This window comes from Spinacia oleracea, chromosome 4 (assembly GCF_020520425.1).
Source record: "Spinacia oleracea cultivar Varoflay chromosome 4, BTI_SOV_V1, whole genome shotgun sequence".
NCBI classification, from domain to species: Eukaryota; Viridiplantae; Streptophyta; class Magnoliopsida; order Caryophyllales; family Amaranthaceae; genus Spinacia; species Spinacia oleracea.
The window spans coordinates 138,822,759-138,839,252 of NC_079490.1; the positions used below are offsets into that span (position 1 = coordinate 138,822,759).

Here is a 16,494-nt window from a genome sequence, read left to right on the forward strand (position 1 = left end):
CAATCTAATTTGTAATTATGATTAATTTGTTGAAAATTAGAATAATTTAGAATTAATTTGATTTTCATAATTAATTGTAATTTAATTAGAAACCTATGATTAAAAACCACCATAAAAATTGTAAATTTACGATAAATTTTAAATTTTTATGACCTAGACTTGAATCCATATCAATCGGAAATCAATTGGATAATAAATTTTCGATTTTTTCGCCCTAAAATTATGAAATTAATATTATTTATTAATTTGTCATTAATTTTAAATATAAATTTTAAATTTTATGCGATTCGTTCATAAAACTTGCACGCACGAAGCAATGGACGCTTCGTGTTACCCTTAAGGGGTGTTGTATAATGCGGGCATGCGACGACGAGCAAGGGAGCTCGTCGCCCGTGCGGCACGAATGCAATGAGCAAGGGCGTAGTGCACGAGCACAAGGCAGCAGCCCTGCCTTGTGTCGTGTGCCACGAGCAATGAACGAATGGGCATGGGCGAAGAGCGAGCCAAGGCAGTCGCGTGTGGGCAGCAAGCGAGCTGCGCCACAACGCGCGCTGCCTCGCACAAGAGCGCGCAGCCTCGCGCGCAGCGAGCGCAAGCTCGCGTGCCACGAGCGCTGCGCCCAGCATTACTCGCGCGCACAGCGAGCGATGTCGCCCGCCCAGCGAGCGATGTCGCGCCCCAGCGAGCGATGGCTCGCGCGCACAGCGAGCGATGTCGCGCGCCCAGCGAGCGATGGCTCGCGCGCCCAGCGAGCGATGTCGCGCGCCCAGCGAGCGATGTCGCGCGCGCGCACTGCGAGCGATAGCTCGCGTGCGATGAGCGCTGGCGCGCGCAGCGAGCACCAATGCGTGCGGAGGCTTGCGATAGGGAAGCAGCAGCTATGCGACGAGCGCATGGGCTGCGCGCACATGGCCAGCAATGGCTGTGTGCGTACGGCCCATGGGCGTGCATCGCGTAGGGTGTTTGCGTTACGATTAGATCGTTTTTGAATGTTTAATTTGAAAATCTCAGTTCACGTAATTTTAATTAATTTTAAAATTAATAATTTGAATTATTTTCTTGGATTTTAATTTTGAATATTATAATTATAATAAATGTTATTTATTCTAATTATTTTACTAAAATTACAATCATGAATTAATTTAAATACGACTGAAATTAAATTAAATTTTTGGATTCAATTATAAATTGATATGAGCTTTAAATTTTAATTAAATTTGTATGTTTCCGGTTGGACTAGAAATACATTTTTATGTTTAAAATTGGTAAAGCATATGAATTTATTGGTTTAAGTGGGAGCGCTTTTTAGTTATAAACTCTTGATTAGGTCTACAAATCCTTAAGGTTAAAACAACTTGATTAGAATTAATAAGGACTGAATAATTGGTAGATTATTGGTGCCCTTGATTAATTGCTGCAAATGTTTACGTGATGCATAATGTGTTTTACTAACCAGCTATGTGGGCCATTCATGATAATGAATGGGTGAATGGTATATATTGTATATGTACTGTTTTGCAGGTTATGAAGTGACTAGTATGGCCCAAATAGGATAGAAAATATGGTCTGCGTACCATTAATTTGAATGTAATTGGTCTAAAGTACCAAAGTTATTTTTCAATTCAAATATGGTCTGCGAACCATCAAATAGTTGTAATTAGTTATAGCTTATCCTATTTGAAGAAAATGGTGCCTCCCACGGAGATTTTCAAGACGGACTTTGAAGTCAAAGCTTCAAGATGAAGTCGGGCCATACTAGATCACAAATATCTTATGCATGTTTTAAGTTATTTATTGTTTTAAATATGTCTTAAAATGCATGAGATCAAAAGCTTGATTATGTTGCATGATTAAGGATTTTAGTTCACTTAAAATCTAACCAACATAGTAAGAGCCTTAAGTTCCAAACTTAAAAATTGAGTTAAAAGGTGCCATGCCAAAATATACACTTGCTTGGATATCCTTTACATCAATCTAGTAATAGTTTTCGCTCAGCGAGGTGTTACTTATTGGTCCTAAAGGGGCAAGGTACACAAATAATTGTGAGTACATGTTAGTTTTGGTGAAACTCAACGATATAAGTAAGGAGTCCTTTTATGTCGTGGCAAAATCGATAGATTTACCTAATAAGTTCTTAGACGTACCTATCAACCAAGAATAGTTTCTAGAATATTAGCAAAAGGCTTTTGCTTACCTAAGATGTTCTAGGATTAAGTCGACAAACTGTGCTTAGTTCTTCAATGATTTTAGGATCTTGGAATCATTTTATTCACACCTGCCGGAACACATAACTTGAATAAAATGCTTAATAAACATTGAATTATGCATGTATGCTAGAATTTAAGTTTATTAAGAGTAACTGTGAATGGTTATTTGTTTGTTTATTCTTTTCAATTGTAGTTTTAATATGGCAAACAACAATCAAAACATCATCATGGGTTCTGAGCTTATGGTCAAGCTGAACCTGATAAATTTTCTTGAATGGGAAGCTAAGCTAGTTGAAATAGTCAAACTCAATGGTCTTGAGTATGTACTGTCACATCCCATGCCAAGCTACTATGCCAGAGACATGACCCCTGAGAGATTTTACGCCTGGGATGCGGATCTCAAAAAGGTTATGAGTCTCATGCTGAACAATATCCCTGATGATTGGGCTAAAAGGTTTGTAGCCTATGAACCTTTTACGCTCATCAAGAATCTGAGGGATATCTGTCGTGGAAGTACGGAGGACAGGGACCTGAACGTCCATGAGTTGATTGAATCAATGTCTGGTCTAAAGGTTAGTTCTCCCAACAGGTGTTATAGGATGGAGGTCCAAGAAACACATGTTCAGCTCCTTCGCACTAAACAGAGGGTAGGCGTCCCACTGAGGTTCCATGTGGATCTTATGTGTTCATATTTTGATCGCCTAAGTCTACTAGGAACACCAATAAGCAAAAGGATGGCAGTCTCTGTCTTGCTCAATTCACTACACAGTGGGTTTGGTCGCTTCAAGCAACTATACCTAAGTGAACCAAGAGAAGAAACAGTTGCAGAATTTATTCACCTTGTCAGAAAGGCTGAAATAGTACTGGACTGTGAAGCCAAAGATTTACTCAAGGCTAGAAAGAGACCATTCAAGAAAGGTGGAAAGTCCAAGGGCAATGCTAAATCAAAGCAGGACAAGTCCACATCAAGCTGTCTTTATTGTGATGGAATAGGCCATTACAAAAGAGAATGTCCAAAGCTAAAGGAAGATCAGAAGAACGGAACAGTCGTTCCATCTTCAGGTATTTTCGTTATAGACTGTATACTTGCTAATTCAACTTCTTGGGTATTAGATACAGGTTGTGGCTCACACTTATGTTCCAATCCACAGGGACTAAGAAGAAGTAGAAAGTTAAGCAAGGGTGAAGTCGACCTACGAGTGGGAAATGGAGCACGGATTGCTGCATTAGCTGTAGGAACTTACTATTTGTCGTTGCCCTCCGGGCTAGTTTTGGAACTGGAAGAATGTTTCCATGTTCCAAGTCTTACTAAAAACATCATTTCAGTTTCTTGCTTAGATGCTAAGGGATTTTCCTTTATAATAAAAGACAATAGTTGTTCGTTTTATTTTAAAGAGATGTTTTATGGATCTGCTAGATTAGTCAATGGACTTTATTTATTAGATCACGACAAACAAGTATATAACATAAATACCAAAAAGGCCAAAAAGGATGATTCAGATCTCACCTATCTGTGGCATTGTCGATTAGGCCATATAAACTTGAAACGCTTAGAAAGACTTCAAAAGGAAGGAATTCTAGAACCATTTGACTTAGAGGATTATGGTAAATGCGAATCATGTTTACTTGGCAAAATGACAAAGCAACCTTTCTCTAAAGTTGGAGAAAGAGCAAATGAACTATTGGGTTTAATCCATACAGATGTATGTGGACCAATGAGTACAAATGCTAGAGGTGGTTTCAGCTACTTTATCACTTTCACTGATGACTTCAGTAGGTATGGTTATGTCTACCTAATGAAGCATAAGTCTGAATCCTTTGACAAATTCAAGGAATTTCAGAGTGAAGTAGAGAATCAATTAGGCAAGAAGATTAAGGCACTGCGGTCTGATAGAGGCGGTGAATATCTGAGCTATGAATTTGATGACCATCTGAAAGAATGTGGAATTCTATCAGAATTGACTCCTCCTGGAACACCACAATGGAACGGTGTGTCAGAACGGAGGAACAGAACCTTGCTAGACATGGTCAGGTCAATGATGGGTCAGGCCGAACTTCCATTAGAATTTTGGGGACATGCACTAAATACAGCTGCACTCACTATAAATAGAGCTCCGTCTAAAGCTGTCGAAAAGACTCCATACGAATTATGGTTTGGAAAGCCTCCAAATGTGTCTTTTCTTAAGATTTGGGGATGTGAAGTATACGTCAAACGATTAATTTCAGACAAACTTCATCCAAAATCTGACAAATGTATCCTTGTGGGCTATCCAAAGGAAACAAAGGGGTATTACTTCTACAATACATCTGAGAACAAAGTGTTTGTTGCTCGAGATGGTGTCTTTTTGGAGAAGGATCACATTTCCAAAATGACAAGTGGGAGAAAAGTAGACCTCGAAGAAATTCGAGTCGAACAACAAACTCTAGAGAATGCTCAAGATGACATTCAAGATGAAACTCAGAGATCTTTAGAAGAATCTGGTGAGAATCATGGTCAATCTAGAAATGTTACCCCGCGTAGATCGCAAAGATATAGATCTCAACCGGAAAGGTACTTAGGTATTTTGACGAACGAGAGCTATGACGTTCTATTACTTGAAAGTGATGAACCTGCGACTTACAAGCAAGCTATGACGAGCCCTAGCTCCAAGCAATGGCAAGAAGCCATGCAATCTGAATTAGACTCCATGTCTGAAAACCAAGTATGGGATTTGGTCGATTTGCCAGATGGCTACCAAGCCATTGGAAGCAAATGGGTTTTCAAACTGAAAAAAGGACAAGGATGGGAAACTTGAAGTTTTCAAAGCTAGATTGGTTGCAAAAGGTTACAGGCAAGTCCACGGTGTGGATTACGATGAAACCTTTTCACCAGTTGCAATGCTAAAGTCTATTCGAATAATGTTAGCAATCGCTGCATATTACGATTACGAAATATGGCAGATGGATGTCAAAACTGCTTTCTTAAACGGCGTTTTAACAGAAACTGTGTTTATGACACAGCCTGAAGGTTTTGAGGATCCAAAGAATGCTAAAAAGGTATGCAAGCTAAAGAAATCAATCTACGGATTGAAGCAGGCATCCAGGAGCTGGAATATACGTTTTGATGAAGCAGTCAGTGACTTTGGTTTCATCAAGAACGCGGACGAATCTTGTGTATACAAGAAGGTCAGTGGGAGCAAAATTGCTTTCCTAGTATTATATGTCGACGACATATTGCTTATCGGAAATGACATTCCTATGTTGAACTCTGTCAAGATTTGGCTTGGGAAATGTTTTTCGATGAAGGATCTAGGAGAAGCACAGTACATATTGGGCATCAAGATTTACAGAGATAGATCTAAAAAGATGATTGGACTTAGTCAAAGCACTTATATCAATAAGGTGCTTGATAGGTTCAAGATGGCGGACTCCAAGCGAGGCTACCTACCCATGTCTCATGGAATGACTCTAAGCAAGACTCAGTGCCCAAAAACACTTGATGAGCGTAGACGAATGAATGGGATTCCATATGCATCATTGATTGGTTCAATAATGTATGCTATGATATGTACACGCCCGGATGTTGCGTACGCACTCAGTGCTACGAGCAGATACCAGTCAGACCCAGGAGAGGCGCATTGGACTGCTGCCAAGAATATTCTGAAGTACCTGAAAAGGCACAAAGATGACTTCCTGGTCTATGGTGGAGATGATGAATTAATTGTTAAAGGCTATACGGACGCAAGTTTCCAAACCGACAAAGATGATTTCAGATCACAGTCTGGGTTTGTCTTCTGCCTCAACGGAGGAGCAGTAAGCTGGAAAAGTGCTAAGCAAAGCACCATTGCGGATTCTACAACTGAAGCGGAGTACATTGCTGCACATGAAGCAGCAAAGGAAGCTATATGGCTAAGGAAGTTCATAGGAGAACTTGGTGTAGTCCCCTCCATTAAAGGACCAATAGCCCTGTATTGTGATAATAACGGAGCTATTGCACAGGCAAAAGAGCCTAGACACCACCAGAGAGTCAAGCATGTACTTCGTAGATTTCACCTTCTACGAGAGTTCGTTGAAAGAAAAGAAGTCGAGATAAGCAAAATTGGAACTGATGACAACATATCAGATCCATTAACTAAACCTCTGCCGCAAGCGAAGCACAACTCGCACACTGCAGCTATGGGAATCAAGCATATTGGAGAATGGCTTTGATGTCTCTGTTTAATGTTTTAAAGTTTTAGAGTTTAAATCTTTGTAAAACATTATTGGTTAATCATTCACAATAAATGAAATGAATTCATTTTTCCATTTAATTTGTGGTTTATTAAATGATGAGTCCCTTCAATTTGACGATATATTCAAGATAGACTGTCAGGACCAGTCCTGTGACTAAGAAATGTCTATCAAGTGAACTTGAATGTCAAAGGTTGAAAATGGTCCCTAATCGGAGTTTTCTATAAAATTGGACGCATAGAAAACGTTAGACGATTAGAAGGCAAGATGACTAGTAGTTCTGTTTCTTGAACTATGTGGACATGGCAATGTCATAATCATTTGCATAGATACTTACTTTGGGAAGACTAGTATCGGACAAGACCTATGAAACTTTACTGTAAGAGATGAAAGTCTGTCATAAGTAAATTTCATTAAAATTATTAGACACTAAATCCTCAATACCTGAGTGATTTGAGATTACTTGTTTGAGAACTGGTTGCTTTGACGTTGACCAACCGTCGCACCGTAAAAGGAGGCTATAAAGGCAACGCTCAGGTAATCACCTATCAAACGAAGTCTAATCTCAAGATCGCAAGATTGGGATTGTCCTCCCATAAATCGGGATGAGATGCTTAAAAGTTGTACAAGGCCACTCGGAGAGCTAGAAACTGTGAAATGCATGGCCGTGCTCGGATGAATCATAGGCTATGATTATCTGTTTATTTGATCAGTTGAACTCTGAAACCGAGGAACACCTCTGGACATAATAAGGATGACAACTCTTACCTTATGTTCAAGAGGAAGCATCGAGCGACAAAGGAATTAGGAAATGCACACTTGTCCCTAAGGACAAGTGGGAGACTGAAGGAAATAATGCCCTTGGTCCAAGTATGCATTCTATGTTAAGTCTAATAAATGCGGTTCAGTATTAATTAACAAGTTAATAATTCAGTGAGATCAAGTGAGCTGAATGCCTAGCTAGAGGCCGCTTCAGTTCAAGTGGAATTAATGATATTAATCCACAGCTTACTCTTGACTGAACCCGTAGGGTCACACAAATAGTACGTAAACGGATCAAGTATCTAATGGCATTAGATACTCTATCTATGAATATTCGGAACCGACGGATCTTGGTTTCAGTGGGAGCTAAGATCGTCACAGGCAAGAAATGAATACTCCGGAAACGATGATATTGCCGGAAACGGAAATATGGATCGTATCGGAAATATAAATATTATCCAAGTCGTAGATGTTGCCGGAAACGGAAACATGGTACGTATCGGAAAATATTATCGGAAATGGAAATATTGCCAGAATCGGAAATATTGCCGGAAACGGAAATATTGTCAGAATCGGAAATATTACCGGAATCGGAAAATAATTCCGGAAACGGAAATATTAAATATTTGTTCGAAACGGAAATTAATTCCGGAATCGGAAATATTAAATATTGTTCGTATCGGAAATGAATTCCGGAATCGGAAAATTTAATCGGAAGCGCATCGTACGAATAAGCATCGGACGAGGCCTGCCGGACGAGGCCCAGCACGAAGCCAGGCCATCGCCCAGCAAGCCAAGCGCGCCGCACAAACAGCAAGGCCAGGCCCAGCAGGCTGCGCGCAGCGCGCAGCGCGCACAGCGCGCACAGCGCGCGCAGCGCGCAGCGCGCGCGGGCGCTGAGTGGGCTGCTGCTCGCGCGCACGCATGAGGCCCATCGTGGCTGTCGTGCGTGTGTGTGCAAGTGTTTGTGTTCGTGCACGTTTCCTAAAACATGCAGAGTTCGGTTAATGATTAAATTCCTAATTCTATTTGATAAATTAATTAAATTAGAGTTCTTGTAGGATTCTAGGTTTGATTAATTTGTATCTGAATAGGGTTTCGATTCCCTTTACATACCGCTATAAATATGAGGCTAGGGCTCACAATTTATAACACAAGTTTCAAAGTATTCAAAGTGAGTTTTTTGAGAGAAAAATTCAGTCACACATTTGCCTATAAAGTGCCGGAAATAATAGTACCTTAAGGGCGATTCTAGTTGGTCAATCTTAAGGCGGATCCGGACGTGCTGTGGACTATCTACGGAGGGACGACACTTGGAGTCCTAAAGACTTGTTCTTGTTCGGTTCGGGCGCAGCTAGGGAAGGCACGCAACAAAGAGTATGCATCTATTCTATGCTAAATGATTATGTGTAAATAATATGTTTTCCTGGGTTTATGGTTTTTCCGCATGATTTATGAATTGTCATATGTATCATAACCTAACAGAGAGAGGGCAGAGCAAAGATAGTTCTAGGTTGGTGGGAATGAATTGATTGTCCCGTTTACCTAGGGATCTGCACTATTTATAGTGCTAGAGTTTCTTGGGAGCTGGTCCTGCATTGATTGGATGGTTTCTTAAGATCAGGACACGTGTCCTGCTTAAATACTGGGGGCTTGATTTGAGCATGGTGGGCTTCTTGAAATCAACATAAATGGGTTCCTTCTGAGTAGGAGGGTCTCAAGAACTTATGGTGGGCCTTTTAGGCCTTCTTAATGGGCCTTTTTGGTTCAGCCTAGGTGGCATTTATTTTAGGCCACATCAGTTTGTATTATTCATAACCTAACAGTAGGGACCCCATAAATCAATAGGAACTAATTCAAACATTCTACTAGCATGTGTATCACTAACTGGAAAACTCTCTCGATATTGCTTTGCACGCAGATATACATCACAAATGTTACCTGTGGCATTGTCGATTAGGCCATATTAACATGAAACGCATGGAAAAGATTCAAAAAGAAGGGATCATGCTTACTTGGCAAAATGACAAAGCAATCTTTCTCTAAAGTTGGAGAAAGAGCAAATAATCTATTGGCACTAGTAGAAAAAACCCCTATTGCACCCCCCTTGTTGCAGCGTACATGTATTAATACGCTTCAACAACCAATCGGTCAACGCGGGTCAAACCATTTAAAGGGTTGTTGCAGCGTACAATTTAATTGTTCCCTGCAAAAAAGTTTATTGCAGCGTACATTTTAAAAGCCCCCTGCTATAACTTTTTGTTGCAGCGTACAATTTAAAAGCCCCCTGCAATAGCCGGGTAAAAAATTGCTCCCTAAGTGATTCAGAATACAAATTTTCATTTCTCGCGCTCAACTCCCTCTTCTTCCCTTACCTTTCCCTGCGTCGTCCCTTAAAAAAAAACCTAAGACGCATCTCAAAATTTCAGTTCTCGTTGTTCGCGTCCCGTTCTCCTCTCCTCACTTCGAACACTCTTTCTCTTCGTTCCTCTGCATCGCCGGCCACCACCTCCTTCATGTCGCCGCTGCTGGTGTGGTGGTTGCGATGGTTATTGCGTTGTTGTGGTTGATGGTGTTGTCCCGCCTCCGTGCTCGCCTTTCCTCTGTTTGTCGCCGCCAATAATGGTGGCCACCAACACAACATCATTTGCAATCCATCACTAATTGGTAAGTTGATTTCAATTTCTCCTTCAATTGATTTAATAAGTTCGTGATTTAAAATCCCAAAACCCTAACTAATCGATTTCAATTTTCTTTTCCCCATTGCTTGCGCCGCCCCTTCTAGTTGTTGGGTGCGACGGCGCTCTGTCGTCGCCGCCGCCTCCTTGTTCGTTGTTGTGAATGCTAATTATGGTCTTGCTCTCCCCTTCCCTCTCCTCCATTGTTGCTGCTCGTTTCTAGCCCAAGGTACGACACTCCATTCTTCTTCCTCTCTCTCCTGATACTAATTTAAAGAAGTTTTTGCTACCTATGTTAGTTGTTGTTAATTTTGAGTGCTTTTTAAGTTGACAAATTAGTTTATGAGTTTAATTGGAAAACTATTGCAATTCAGTTTTCATAATGATGCACAATTGATGGTTTTAATTTGAAATTTAAGCTTAAAGTGGTATTTCTGCTTCTGGCAGTTTCATTGTCTCCTTCCCAAACAATCCTCCTGATCCAAAAAAGGATAGTGCCGCAGTTCAGAAATTCTTTGCCAATATGGAAGTCGCATTCAGGGCGCATCCACTTTGGAGCTGTTGTTCAGAAGAGGAGCTTAAAAGTGCTGGTGAAGTGAGTTATTAAACTTTCCTCTTTGCTGTATTCATTCTTGATTCAATTATGCGTACATTATATTCTTTATATCTAACCTGGCTAACTTTCAGTTGCAGGGAGTGGAGACGTTTTTCACTGTAATTCGGGCTTGTTGCGGGGTCGGAATTATTGGGTTTACCTTATGGTAATTTTCTTGATGCTAGGTCTTCAAAGAAACCTGCATTTTAGCATCGTCTTTCTAGAGAACGGCAAATTCATTGGCAATCGTCGTCGACTTCTCCGGTGAGGTATTCCCGTTTCTTAATCTCTCTCATTCCCTTTCTCCTCCCTCAACCCTCCCGCTGCTTCTGTTTTCTTCCCTTTTCTCAAATATTTTATATTATTTGCTTCAATCAAACGCTAATATTGAAATTTAATCTTGCGGTATATCAATTCTGCAATTTAATTTGTTTAACTTCATAAATTGAATCAAAAGTATGATAATCGCATGGAATCAATTTTACAATTTTGCTTGGTTTTTGTTCCATATTTTGCAAAAAAGCCGCTGATTTAATTAGGACAGAGATGTCCAGATTCAATTCAATCAGAAAATTTGAAACATTAGGCATTTGGTAGCTATTTGGTGGGCGATTAGTTACCAATGATGACAGTAGGTTTATTTCGATCAAGAAATGGTCTGCAATGCGCGTAAGTAAAAGAAAACCCAAAATTAAGACTATTAGTCTTGCTTTTCAAAGTTGATTGCTTAACTTTCTTAAGGAAAGAGATTGATATCAGGGTTATATTAAAGGTCATTATGGTTTTTCTTAGATGTATAGATTATAGTTATGGTGAATTTGCGATTATTGGTAATTGGAGTGGCATGTTGCAACTGTGTAGGTTGCATTTGTTTGGATAACTATTTTTGTCGGTTAATATCCTAGGGAGTAGAGACTAAAGAGCAATTTTTAATCTGGATTAAGGTGTAGTTGACTAACCTTTTTTATACTGCATGATTTAATTATGAGATCTTAATATCTTATAGAAGTATTATATTGGAGTGAATCAATTGAAAGGTTACAATTTTTGAAAATCTGCTTTGCTGTTTGTTTGTATTGGTCGGATTCCACTTTCCAAGTACTTAATTTAAATAAGGTGTATAGTTTGTTCAATGTTTTATCGCTCAGCTTAATTTTACATTGTGCCTAATGTAATATTTAAAGGCACTTTATAGTAGTTGGATCATTCTCATACCCTACCCAGTATTAGACACTAAGTCTAAGTAGCGGTGCCAATTCCTCTCTTCATTTACAAAAGAACATAAATTATTCTAGTGCTATTTGATTATTGTTTCTGAACCAAGGGAGTTTGGTGTAGAATTATCAAACGTCAATCTAGACCACAGCCAAATGCTGACCTAAGGACGTTTATGGATTAAATCTGTATTTTTAAATTTATAATTTTGGTATGGATTCTTAATTGCCTTAATGACACTATGGATCTATGATACTTGTGGAATCATCTTAAATAGTGTTGGAAATTTTATAAATTACCTTGATTCTTGCAAACATGTGGGTATCTTTCGGTGAGTGAGGCGAGATGGCATTGCTTGTTACCAATGTTGCAAGTCTTACATGTTGCCGAACTTCTGACCATCATTGATTGTCATGCAGCATCAACCTATGATGTTCCTTGATTGATTATCGTAATAGTCACATATATGTTCCTATCATTTGGTAGTTCTGTAACACTACTCTTTTCGTTTCTGCTAACAGGATCACGTGCCACTGATTACAGTTGATGCTGCTCTTCTGCTACACTTTCTCATATTCTTTTTAGCAGTCTGTCTTGTGCTATACAGTGCAGTAACAATGATGCTTGGAAAGCTGAAGGTAACATCATCATATTCACCTGCCAGAGTCTACTACTATTTTGGGGAGGTGGTTGGTCATATGTTAACTGTAAAAATACTTATGCAATTATTACATTTGAGGTCACGTCCTAATCTGGAAAGCTCTGCCCTAAGTTGATGTTATGTTTGTTTTTAGGTGAGAATTAGGACTAAAAGAGCAGATTCAAGAACTTCAAACTAAGATGGCAATAATAAGCAAGCTATTGTGTTATTAGCTTGCTTATTCTTGCCCCTGAAATGATGATTCATGATCCTAAGTCAATGCATGAATCCATTTTCAACTGCAATCTTCAATCACGATTGTTACTACTAGATCACAACTGCTATCATAACCAATGAACCCAACATATAGTCCCTTTATTTTTTGTTTGCAGTGAATTATGCAGGGTATATTATATAGAAAATGGGGAGGCAAAATTTACTTTGATTCCTTGCTAGCATGTTTGAACTATAGTTTGGGCCTTCGTGGTAATTTTTTTTTTTTTTTAGAATTTGGAGTGGTGATTGCAAAAGTACATATCAATCCACCCGTGGTGAGTTTGCAATTTCAGTGTCCATTGTTGGATACAAGTGGTTACATTACATCTTACTGTGCCTTATCCGTAAGATGAATGAAAATATGCTTGGTGCCGGGTATAGTCTACCTGATCGCCTGGAAACAGTTGTAATGGTTCATATGGTCCCTTTCATTAGCGAAATTCCAGTTTTTCAGAAGATTTCCCTTATTGAAACGAATTATCTGCTTCTCCTGCGTGAGGATATTTACCTGGATAATATTTTTGGTATGCAGTTTTCTTTACTCAGCCCTGTTGCTGACTGATCTGCTCCTACTGACTGATCTTCTGCTACGCTGCTGCTGCACTAGTGCAATGTTGCTGCTGATTGATCTGTTGTTACGCTGTTGCTGCTGCACTAGTGCAATGTTGCTGCTGCTGGATTATTGTTGTTGCTGCTGCTTGATTTATGTTGTTGATGTAGCTTGATTATTGTTGTTGCTGATGCTTGATTATTGTTGTTGCTGCTGCTTGATTATTGTTTTTTTTGTTTCTGGTTGCTGCACTTGTGTGAATGTTCTAACCGCCACATTTTGTATGTTTTACTTGATTCAGGAACTCCCTAGGTACCATGAATAATAACCAAAATTTGTTGGGCATGAATCAGAATGTGGCAGTGATCGAGTTATTACTCCCGCAACAGGTCACGAATCATAAGGTATTAGTACGATTACAGGAGTACTACATAAAACAATTATTTTTTACTTTCTTCGTTCCTAAATAGAGATGGCATTTCTTATTAGTCTATCCCAAAATAAGAAGCCACCTTACATTTAGACTTCAGCATATCACCCTTTAACAATACCTTTAACTAAGAGTTCTAACGAAAAACCACATGTAGGTCATATTTAGGCTAAAGTGACATTTTCGCTCCCAACTATGAACTAAAGAACCTAAGGACTCATTTTAAACTTACTAAATATTTTATATGCTTAGTTTTAACTTTCTAGGACTAATTCCAATCCATTTATACACATTTAAGGCTCATTGTGTCGTTATAGGTCATATTTAAGCTAAAATGACATTTTCGCTCCCAACTATGAACCAAAGAACCTAAGGACTCATTTTAAACTTACTAAATGTTTTATATGCTTATTTTTAACTTTCTAGGACTCATTCCAATCCATTTATGCACATTTAAGGCTCATTGTGTCGTTATAGGTCATATTTAGGCTAAAATGACATTTTCGCTCCCAACTATGAACCAAAGAACCTAAGGACTCATTTTAAACTTACTAAATGTTTTATATGCTTATTTTTACCTTTCTAGGACTCATTCCAATCCATTTATGCACATTTAAGGCTCATTGTGTCGTTATAGGTCATATTTAGGCTAAAATGGCATTTTCGCTCCCAACTTTGAACTTAAGAACCTAATGACTCATTTTAAACTTATTATATGATAAATATGCTTAGTTTTAAGTTTCTAAGACTTATTCTAATCTACTTATACCCATTTAATGCTTGTTTGATAGTTATAGGTCATATTTAGGCTAAAATGAGGCATTTTCGCTCCTAACTTTAAAATAAAGAACCTAAGCACTCATTTTAAACTTAATACATGTTTAATATGCATAATTTTAACGATCTAAGACTCGTTCCAATCTATTTATGCACCTATAGGCTCATTGGGTCGTTATAGGTCATATTTAGGCTAAAATGACATTTTCGCTCCCAACTTTGAACTAAAGAACCTAAGGACTCATTTTAGACTATTAGGACATTGTCATTAGTTTCTTGAATGTTAAAATGTGATATTTAATTTGTATTTAATCTAATGTTTAATTTAAATTTCTGTTTTTGTAAAGGTCTACACTCCGAGGATTGCGCCTTATGCGAGGAATTTGATGTGGTTTGTGAGCAATGGGCTAAGTTTTTTACCAACAAGTATTTATTATTGGCTTTAGCGCGCTTGATCGAGTTGGTTTAGTTGTTATAGAATAAATTTTATATTAAAATGTATGTTTATGTTGAAATTGGAACATATATTTAAATGTAATATGTGCACTTTGGTTTTGGGATATATAGTATACAAAACTCCAGTTGTTGTTTTTATATTTGTTATACAGGTTGCGTTATTCTATTATTGTTTTGACAGGTTTCTATATTTGGTGCAAGGCACTCTAGGTATCCCTAAACAAAATTAGAATTTTCCCGCCAAAAGTGCTTTTTTGCAGCGTACATATATGTTGTACGCTGCAACAAGGGAAAAAAATTTCGCAAAAATTCAGACTTGTTGCAGCGTACAAATAAATGTACGCTGCAAAAAATTAAGTAATTCAGACTTGTTGCAGCGTACAAATAAATGTACGCTGCAAAAAGTTGAGTCTTTTGCAGCGTACATATATATGTACGCTGCAACAAGTCCAAAATTTTGCCAATTTTTTGGCACTTGTTGCAGCGTACATCTAAAAGCCCGCTGCAACAAATCACTTTTTGCAGCGAACATTGTACGCTGCAACAAGTTCAGATTTGTTGCAGGCCCCCCAGTTGCAGCATACGATGTACGCTGCAACAGGGGTCTAAAAGCCCGCTGCAATAAGGGTTTTTTCTACTAGTGTGGGTTTAATCCATACAGATGTATGTGGACCAATGAGTTCAAATGCTAGAGGTGGTTTCAGCTACTTTATCACTTTCACTGATGACTTCAGTAGATATGGTTATGTCTACCTAATGAAGCATAAGTCTGAGTCCTTTGACAAATTCAAGGAATTTCAGAGTGAAGTAGAGAATCAACTAAGCAAGAAGATTAAAGCACTGCGGTCCGATAGAGGCGGTGAATATCTGAGCTATGAATTTGATGACCATCTGAAAGATTGTGGAATCTTGTCAGAATTGACTCCTTCCGGAACACCTCAATGGAACAGTGTGTCAGAACGGAGGAACAGGACCTTGCTAGACATGGTTCAATCAATGATGGGTCAGGCCGAACTTCCAATAGAATTTTGGGGACATGCACTAAACACAGCTGCACTTGCACTAAATAGAGCTCCGTCTAAAGGTGTTGAAAAAACTCCATATGAGTTTTGGTTTGGAAAGCCTCCAAAAGTGTCTTTTCTTAAGATTTGGGGTTGTGAAGTATACTTCAAACGATTAATTTCAGACAAACTTCAACCAAAATCTGACAAATGTATCCTTGTGGGTTACCCAAAGGAAACAAAGGGGTATTACTTCTACAATACATATGAGAACAAGGTGTTTGTTGCTCGAGAAGGTATCTTTTTGGAAAGAGATCACATTTCCAAAATGACAAGTGGGAGAAAAGTAGACCTCGAAGAAATTCGAGTCGAACAACAAACTCTAGAGAATGATCAAGATGACTTTCAGGTTGAAACTCAGAGATCTTTAGAAGTATCTGGTGAGAATCAAGAACCAACTAGAAATGTAACCCCGCGTAGATCGCAGAGATATAGGTCTCAACCAGAAAGATACATAGGTATTTTGACAATGAGAGCCATGAAATTCTATTGCTGGAAAGCGATGAGCCTGCGACTTATAAACAAGCTATGACGAGCCCTAGCTCCAAGCACTGGCAAGAATCCATGCAATCTGAATTAGACTCCATGTCTGAAAACAAAGTTTGGGATTTGGTCGATTTGCCAGATGGCTACCAAGC

At 38.8% G+C, this 16,494-nt stretch overlaps 1 long non-coding RNA gene across 3 annotated transcripts; it reads left to right on the top strand.

Moving 5' to 3' along the window:
• The first annotated feature begins 9,281 nt into the window (after positions 1-9,281).
• LOC130459860 (uncharacterized) lies at positions 9,282-14,933 on the top strand. Of its 3 annotated transcripts, none has more exons than XR_008919566.1 (7): positions 9,282-9,845; positions 9,964-10,085; positions 10,304-10,451; positions 10,544-10,720; positions 12,188-12,304; positions 13,115-13,536; positions 14,687-14,933. It is a non-coding gene; the product is annotated as an uncharacterized lncRNA (long non-coding RNA). The 3 variants fall into 3 exon arrangements; XR_008919567.1 differs by having other exon boundaries at positions 9,284-9,845; positions 10,550-10,720; positions 13,434-13,536; XR_008919565.1 differs by having other exon boundaries at positions 9,290-9,845; positions 13,434-13,536.
• The last annotated feature ends 1,561 nt before the right edge of the window (positions 14,934-16,494 follow it).